We start from the raw sequence: 9,168 nt of genomic DNA, 5'->3' as shown, positions 1-9,168 counted from the left end.
GCAAAGCTGTCCTTGTCCTGTCCCCCCTTGCTCTGCCTGTGCCCTGATTTCTTTGTCCTCGTTCTCAACTCCTGACACAGGATGGGGAGAAGGCAGACAGGATCATCTGTCTTCTGTCTCAGGTTCCTGCAGGGCTGCAATAGCCTGGTTAGGGACGCGGGCCCAGAGCAGCACCATGCCTCTGGAGGGAAGGCGTCTGGGCTGCTGCATCAGAGCACCTTCCACAGCCGCCTCCATGCAGGACCTGAGACCCTCCCCAGGCACGTTTCTTCTCAGAGCTGCTCTGGGGCCTGGGAATCACTGGTCCTCTTACCCAGCCTCCTGCTCCCCTGGTGCCCATTGTGCATTCCTTCCTAGGTCAAGGACAAAAGCCTGACTTCTCCCTTGCCCTTTCCAGCCATTCAGACATGTAGATTAGCACCCACTGGGTACCAGGGCCTGTGGGAGGGGTGGAGGGCTTCCCTGGGCAGAAACAGGGGAGAGTCAAGTTCCCAGATGGGCAACTGAGGAAGCATTAGACTTAGGGCCAGGCAGACCGAGGTCAATCCCAGGACTGCCACTTGGGCCTGTTTTCTTGTCTTTAAAATAAGGATAATAGAAATAATAAACATAATAATGCCTATCCCACAGACTTATTTAAGGATTAAGCAAGGTAATTTATTCCATCCTTCTACATTATTTGTTGAGCACCTGTATACACCAACCTCTGCCCTCAGCTCTAGGATATGATTGCTCTCTTGGAGCTGACAGTCAGAGGGAGGGCAGACTAATCACCAGGAATCATAACAGGAGCCAAGAAATGACTGCACAGAGTGAGCAGAGCCCAGATGGGGAAGCCCAGGGACTGAGAGCGAGAGGAACCCTTGACTCCACTCAGTAAATCAAAGAAAGCTTCCAGGAGGAGGTGACTCCTGAAGGAGGAGGGAGAACGTTGTTCCAGGCCTGAGAAAAGGCTAGTCAGTGAAGATGTGCATGTGAAAGCACCCAGCACTGGGCCACAGCATTTGTTTTAAAAACACAAGGTAAGAGAAAGGCCCAGACAGACTGTCCTGAGTGCTGAATGTGGGACAGATGAACTGGCAGGATGTGTCCAGGGAGCTGCATTATTTACTGTCCCAGCTATAAAATATTTACACAGGCATCCTGATGATTTATGGTGTTTGCTTTCCTACTGTGGGCTCCTCACAGGTAAACTATGTGCCCTGCAGCTCACCCCTGGGAGGGGTCCTGGGGTGCGGGCACCATGCTCCTAACTGGGCCAGGAGGAGGGCTCTGGTCCAGCAGTTCAGACTGTTCACTCTCCTAGAGAGACTTGAGCCCCACAGGTCTGAAGCCACTGGCCCAGGCAGCCCAGGGCAGAGCCAGGAACTGGAGGGTTGGCAGGGAGGCACTAGACAGGCCCACCAGGGCAGAGCAGAGCAGCCAGTGCTATCCCACCATGTCCCTGGCTGTGTGGCCTTCAACAAGGTGTTGGATATCTTGCGTCCTGTTTTATCCCTGGTAAAATGGGGTTAGTAATCATATGATTTTGAAGAATAGATTGAGATCACACAGAACAAGGCCTGAGTTGAGCTCAGTCATGGGAAGTTTGAAATTCCTGCATGTTTAATTAAACATCTGCAAAATGTAATATTAGGACAACCTGTCAATATAGCACACCTTAACTCATATAACGTGATTCCAAAGTGTTATAATGCGGGAAGTGGGTGCATTTTAACCTACTTGGGTTGAGAGCTGAGAGTCTACAGAAGCTTTGGGACAGTGTGACCTCAGCTTCCATGGAGGGAGACCAGTAGTCTCTCACGGTGTGCACCTCTTTTGGAGTCTTTCTAGAAACTTTTCTAGAAACTGGTCCATTCTTCTTTCCTGGAGAGGAAGAAAGGAGGAGTCCTGGACAGATAGGGCAGAGCTCAAGGGGACCCCTGCCCAAGGCCAGGAGGTGCCTCCTAGTCCTCTGAGGGGAAAGGGCTCTTTATCCCCAGGCAGAAGGTGGAGCCTGGACAGCTGGAGTCGCTCCTGGCCTCACAGGGTGGCAGGTCTGGGCCCATGGCTGATGGGCTCACAGCTATGGAGAGAAGTGGGTACATGGCAGGGCATGGTAGCTCATGCCCATAATCCCAGCACTTTGGGAGGCCCAGGTGAGCAGATCACTTGAGGTCAGGAGCTTGCCACCAGTCTGGCCAACATGGTGAAACCCCGTCTCTACTAAAAATACAAAAGTCAGCCAGTTGTGGTAGTGCATGCCTGTAATCCCAGCTACTCAGGAGACTGAGGCGGGAGAATCGCTTGAACTCAGGAGGTGAAGGCTGCAGTGAGCTAGAATCGCACCATTGTACTCCAGCCTAAGCAAGAGAGTGAGGCGCTCAAAAAAAAAAAAAAAAAAAAAGAAGAAGAAGTGGGCACAGTACTACAGCACCAGTCTGGGACAGCAGAAGGAGAAGACATCGGTGGTCAGGGATGGTGAGGGCAGCAAATTCCTGGGAGGAGCTTGGATGAGCAATCAGTTTACATACCTGGGTCTTCTTCCATGGCCATCTTGGACCAGGCTGGTCAACTCCTCCACTGAACAGATAGGCACACTAAGGCCTGAAACAGGAGAGACCAGAAGGCCACATGAGATCAGAGTTGGGACAGAACCCAGGGAAATTGAGTCCTTGCCCTAAGAGTCCTAGATCTGTGGACTCTTAGAGAACCAGAGTCCTCAAAGACCATTTGGTCCAATCCCCTGCCGTGGTACGCAGAAGGAAAATGTGCCCATCGTGGGCCTGTTTGCCTCAAATCCTTCTTCATCCTTCACCCGCTCTGATCTTTGCCCATGGCAGAGGGGCCCAGCCTCTTCAGGCTACATTCCCATGCCATGTGGCCTAGTTTGGCCTGTAGGGGAAAACGGAGGAAGGCGGGAAGAGAGACACCTTAGGCAGTATTTCCAGCTGTGGCTGCATCTCCTCTGTGGCCTCAGACTCCCCTGGACAGGCCCCGTGATGTTCTAGCTTCTTCCACATGACCCAAATATCAGTCAGTAATGCTTTAGTGACAATCAGTTGATGAGGTTCCTTAAGTTCACTGCAATCTTAGACAGGACTCCACAAAGGAGGAGGCAGCTGACAAAAAGGTTAGCATGAGCCAGGGTAAGGAAGGCAGCTCTGCAAAGGAACAGGGGGCCGACGTCACTTCTCCGGACTTCAAGGCCCAATAGGGAAAGAGAAGCCATTCTAGGCATTTCAAATAGAGGGAACTGAATGTAGGGACTCCATTATACAAGTGATGAAAGAGTGGAGAAGCTATAAAGGGAATGGAAAGGCAACCCAGAAACTAGCACCAGCAGGAAGCTACCACCGCCCCCAGGCTGGAGGGACAAAGGGAGGAGGCAGTAGTTTGAAGGAGCCACACCAGAGATCAGCAGCCTGCTGGATTTTCCCCACCGTGTTTCTCAACCGGTGTTTGTGGCAGAAACTTCCCCATTGGGCACCTACTTCCCTCCCTGACTGCAGGCCCAGGGTCACAGCTGGCTAGAAAACCTGCTGCTTCCCCCGCCCGGCTTGTCTGCAAGCTGGAGAAGTTTGGGCTTGTGCTGCTGCCCCTCTGCCTCTACAGTGTCCAGAGGGAGAGCCCAGTGCCTGCTAAGCCCGATCACCAGGGGATTGGGAAGACAGTTGAGGACAGAGGTCCTCCAAGCAATGCTCCAGAAACCAGGGAGTTGAAATCTCTATTCCATCATCCAGACTCCAAACAGCGCCAACCCCTCAGGGGCGTGAGGCCAATTTTAAACAAACCGATAGGCCCTTACTAAGCGTCTGCTGTGTGCCAGACACCATTATGTTATGCTGGTTTTACCTGACTCTAAGCCTATGAGGCGGGCATTGTTGTATAGCCCCATGTTATAGATGGGGAAACAGGCTCTGCACGGTCAAGCCACTTGCCCAGGGTCCTTACTCTAAGATGAGGCTGTGCTATTTTACATTGAATCTCTCACTGCCCTGAAGTGCAGACATGGACAACCCTTGGCATTTACCATTTCAATATTTGGGGTTACAGGTGTTCGAGAGTGACCTCAAAGGTCGGGGATTTTCTGTCATTTGTAGCATGGACAAGGCATGAATTTGAGCCATGCATAGATCAAGGCTGGTGGCGGGAGGGAGTGACTGATGTGGGGGCTTAAATGAGTTGAAGGAGGCTGAGCTCTTGACCAGCACCCCCAGGGGAAGGCACGGGGGACTCTCTGGCTGTGGGGTCAGATTACCTGATCCTCTCCTATGGTTGCATGACTTTCAGCCAGTTCCTTTACCTTCCTGCCTGTAAGACGAGACACAAGCCTGACCTTGGAGGGTTCTCATGAAGGCTGAGATCATGCATGTAAAGGCTCCAGTGCTCCTGGGGCTCAGTAGCTGCTGTCAGGACCATGTCGTTGATCATGGCCTTGCAAAGGGAGGCATAATTTAGGGTTTGTGACAGGTCCTGAGGCTGAGTCATTAGGAGCTCCAAGGGCAGGCAGGGTGATTTGCGAGGGCCAGGGTAGCCAGGAGCATCCACATCAGTGAGACATGAAGTCACGCAGGCAGGAGGAGCTGGGTATGTGCTCAGAGGCTCTGGCCTTTGGGTGTGTGGATCACAAGGTCAAGAGATCAAGACCATCCCGGCCAACATGGTGAAAAATACAAAATTTTTCTCTACTAAAATACAAAAATTATTTTGTATTGTGCCTCTACTAAAAATACAAAAATTAGCTGGGCATGGTAGTGAGTGCCTATAGTCCCAGCTACTCCGGAGGCTGAGGCAGGAGAATTGCTTGAACCCGGGAGCTGAAGGTTGCAGTGAGCTGAAGTTTGCAAAGATCACGTCATTGCACTCCAGCCTGGTGACAGAGTGAGACTCTGTCTCGAAATAATAATAATAATAATGATAATAATGCCTCTGAAGCCCCTAGCCCATTTCTGACACAGGCTACAGGCTTCACTAATGTCAGCAGTTACAGTTTTTTGTTTTTTTTTTCTGAGTCAGTCTCACCCTGTCACCCAGGCTGGAGTATAATGGCACGATCTCAGCTCACTGCAACCTCTGCCTCCTAGGTTCAAGAGATTCTCCTGCCTCAGCCTCCTGAGTAGCTGGGATCTCAGGCATGCACCACCATGCCCAGCTAATTTTTTGTATCTTTAGTAGAGATGGGGTTTTACCATGTTGCCCAGGCTGATCTCGAACTCCTGACCTCATGATCCCCCCACCTCAGTCTGCCAAAGTGCTGGGATTATAGGCATGAGTCACCACGCTTGGCCTAGCAGTTACAATTATTTAACATCAGTGGTGACTATGATTTTCATGAGGGTTGGACCAGAGCTTCAGGGCATGAGTTGAAGGTGACACTTTCCCCACATCTCCAGTGGTGATTCCTGGGCCCAAGCAGCCTCAGGACCCAGTTGCTTCCCAACTTTGGCCTTCTCTGAGGAGGATTCCTCTAGCACCCACAAGGAAGAGACTTTTCTCCATCAATTCTCATCAGAATTGCATTAGGGGAATGGCAGAGGCCTCCTGACCTGGGGCACTTCTGACTGCTCCATCAGCTCCTACAGGGCTGATTAGGACATGGGTCTGGATACCTGGTTGTGAGGTGCTGGCTACATCCACCTGGCTTCAGCCGGAACGTCACTCTGCAGAGGCCCTCCCTGACCCCAACTGAAGCAGGCCTTGAGATCACATCACCTTGTCTTCCTGCCTTCAGAGTACTTATCAGGATCTAGAATTCTCGGCCCACCCTCCCGCAGTGGGAGCAAAGCTCCTTGAGGCAGGGTCTGTACCTTGGAGCCCAGCACTTAATAGAGACTGATAAACATTTGCTGAATGAATGAATGAATGACAGCCAGGGAGGCAGAAGGGGTATGTTGGGGGGAGGCAGAAGAACACTAGACAGAAGGCCTGAGTTCTAAGCCTAGCTCTGCCCTCAACAGCTGTGTGACCCTGGGCCTCAGTCTCCCAACCTGTAGCATGAGGTCTTTGGGGAGATGAGCTTCAAGACCCCTTTGAGTTCCAACATTCTGTGCCTCTGAGAGGTCCCTGCCTGCAACTCTAGGAAGTCTTCCAGCCACTGGGTAGCAGAAAGTTGCTGTGACAAATGCAAGCAGGTCTATTTTGAAATATTTTCTGATTGGCTGTGCCTGGGCCATGAGTGAGTAAGCCTAGAGAATTCTCCCTTCTCCCTTGTGTGCGGCCACCTCCCCAAGCACATGACTCAGGGCACACATACACATAGTACCACAGCACTCACAGGAACACATGCACACACATTCACATACTCTGTCTCTCACACACACGTACACACATATACACACACACAGAGTTATACCTGCATGCACACCCTCCACATACAGTTGCCCATATATGGTCACACAAGCACACCACACAACACAGGTGAACACACACACATATGTACTCCTGTACATCCTCACTCATACACATTCTTACACATGCGCACACTCACCCTCATGAACACAGGCATACAATCACATACATTTGTACTCACACATGCTTACACACTCATTTGCACACCATATATGCGCTAACTTGCATCCCTCACACCCACACATGCTTACACAATCACTCACGCTGGCACAGGCTCACACATGTTCAGCTAACTCACATGTGCATTAACACACTCACACACATACTCACATGCTCAACCAGCATATACACCCTCCTACAGGCACACACCCTCACACAAAGCACACATACCCACTCACACACTCACACTCATCTACACATTTATATTTACTGCCCCACCCGCACGCTCATGTAGTCATGCAAACTCATTTGGTCACACACACATGCACACACACACACTTACATACCCTCTTCTGCCACACAAGCTCCACCCCGACCCTTGGGCAGATTGCCCCTCCAAGCTCCCCAGGCCAGGCCTCCTCTGATGGCTGCTCCCTGTTCTCTTTTCCCTCTTGGTTCTATTTATTTTTCTTAGCTATGATGAGCATATTTGGAGAAGGATCTATTTTCATCTTATCTGGAAACATATTTCCTCTCAGTCATGAGCTCGGCAGATCAGTGAGAAGACTCCTGGCTGCTGTGGTGTGGGCTGGGAGGGCTGAGGCCAAGCCAGGATGGAGGCCAGAAAGCCACAGAGGCGGCAGGGCTTCCCAAGATGGTCTGGTAGCCTGAGCCAGGGCCACTGCCTCTGAAATCCTTTTTGGGTAACCCTGGAGTTCAGGGCAGCTGCTCCCCATAAACGTGGCTGTGTCTCAGGGAGTCTGACCTCCCTCTTTCTTTCTTCTATCTGACCTGAGGGTGCTCCTGGCTCCTTAATGTTGCTTTTTTTTTTTTTTTTTTTGAGACAGAGTTTCACTCTTGTTACCCAGGCTGGAGTGCAATGGCGCGATCTCGGCTCACTGCAACCTCCGCCTCCTGGGTTCAGGCAATTCTCCTGCCTCAGCCTCCTGAGTAGCTGGGATTACAGGCACGTGCCACCATGCCCAGCTGATTTTTTTTTGTATTTTTAGTAGAGACGGGGTTTCACCATGTTGACCAGTATGGTCTCGATCTCTTGACCTCGTGATCCACCCGCCTCGGTCTCCCAAAGTGCTGGGATTACAGGCGTGAGCCACCGTGCCCAGCCCTTAATGTTGCTTTTTTTAATGAAGGAGTAGAGCCTTTATAGATCATCTTGTCCCTCTCGGTTTTTACATGACAAAAGAAATAATGCGTTCTATTCAGTGAACATTTCCTCTGCCCCAACCTGTGCAATGCTCTCTGCATGCAAGAGTCCTGGCAGCCTCATAACTGCCTCAAGAGGTTGCGCTATTCATTCCATGAATAAGAAAACAGGCTCAGAGAGGTCAAGGCACGCATAAGGCACACAGCAGTGGGGGCAGAACAGGATCCCTCTGTCTTCCTGTTGCTCAGGCCCCAGCAGCCCTACTGTCTCTAGCACTCACCCTGCAGAGTTGCCTGCAGATGACTGGGGACTGAAAGGCTGGCCTTGGCTGGGTGGTGAGTTTAAACTGGGACTCCCAAGGGTGCATATCCAGGGGGTGCCTGCTCTGTTGGTGGCCTGGGTGGCTGCCATGTGTGGGTAGCTTCTAGCTGTCAGATATCGATGACACTGGTGTTGGGTATGGCAGGGCAGGCCTTTGGGAGGGCGGATTGCACAGACAGAGACTCTGAAACCCGAAGCCTTTGTCCAGGCTGTACCTCCTCCCCTTTAGAACCAGTGTCCCTTCCTTTACACACGTGCTCCCATGTGGCAGCCCTGGGAAGCAGAGAAGCAGAGCAGGGTAGGGTAGGCCTTCGTGCCCCAGGCAGAGCCCCTGGCTTTGTGCGCCCTTTCCTGTCCCCGTGTATGTTGGCACACAGGAGGTGCTCAGTACATGTCGGCTAAAATCAAAAGGATAAAACAGTGAGCTAAGGATTTAAACAGGCACGTCTCCAAAAAAGATACAGAAATGTCCAATAAGCTCATGAAAAGATGTTTAACGTCACTAGACATTAGGGAAATGCAAACCAAAACCACAATGAGATACCACTCCATACCCAGTAAGATGGCTATAACCAAAAAGATGGACAATAATAACCAAAATGATGGACAATAATAAGTATTGGTGAGGACGTGGGGACACCGGGACCCCTATACACTGTTAGTGGGAATGTAAAGTGGTTCAGCCGCTGTGGAAAACAGCCTGTTTAACACAGAGTTACCACAGGACCCAGCAATCCCACTCCTAGAGAATTAAAAACACACGTCCACACGAAACCCTGTATACAAATGTTCACAGCAGCATTATTCCTAATAGAAACCCAAATGTTCATCAACTGATGAATGGAAAAACATAGTATATCCATACAGTGGAATATTACACAGCCTTAAGAAAGGAATGAAGTGCTGATACATGCTTCCACATAGATAACCTTCAAAAGCATGCCAAGTGAAAGAATCCAGATGGAGACAACCCCATTCTGGATGGTGCCTTTTATATAAATGTCCAGAATAGGCAAATCCAAAGAGACACAAAGTAGATTAGTGGTTGCCAGAAGTTGGAAAGAAAGGAGTTTGGGGAGTGACTACTAAAGCGTATGGGGTTTCTTTTGGAATTAGATGGTGGTAATAGTTGTACAACTCTGTAAATATAATAAAACTCACTAGATTGTCCACTTTTAAAAAGTGAAAGAGAG

At 50.5% G+C, this 9,168-nt stretch overlaps 1 long non-coding RNA gene across 1 annotated transcript; it reads right to left on the bottom strand.

Annotated features, from left to right (window-relative positions):
- Positions 1-1,567: 1,567 nt before the first annotated feature.
- Positions 1,568-6,928, bottom strand: LOC116559219. Its single transcript, XR_004272383.1, has 3 exons — positions 6,837-6,928; positions 2,913-3,101; positions 1,568-2,579 (listed from the first exon to the last, which is right to left on the bottom strand). It is a non-coding gene; the product is annotated as an uncharacterized LOC116559219 (long non-coding RNA).
- Positions 6,929-9,168: the final 2,240 nt, after the last annotated feature.

This window comes from Sapajus apella, unplaced genomic scaffold (assembly GCF_009761245.1).
Source record: "Sapajus apella isolate SASKATOON/1434 unplaced genomic scaffold, GSC_monkey_1.0 scaffold23, whole genome shotgun sequence".
NCBI lineage: Eukaryota > Metazoa > Chordata > Mammalia > Primates > Cebidae > Sapajus > Sapajus apella.
Note: the sequence above shows the minus strand (reverse complement) of the source record. Positions and strands in the feature narration are given on the sequence as shown.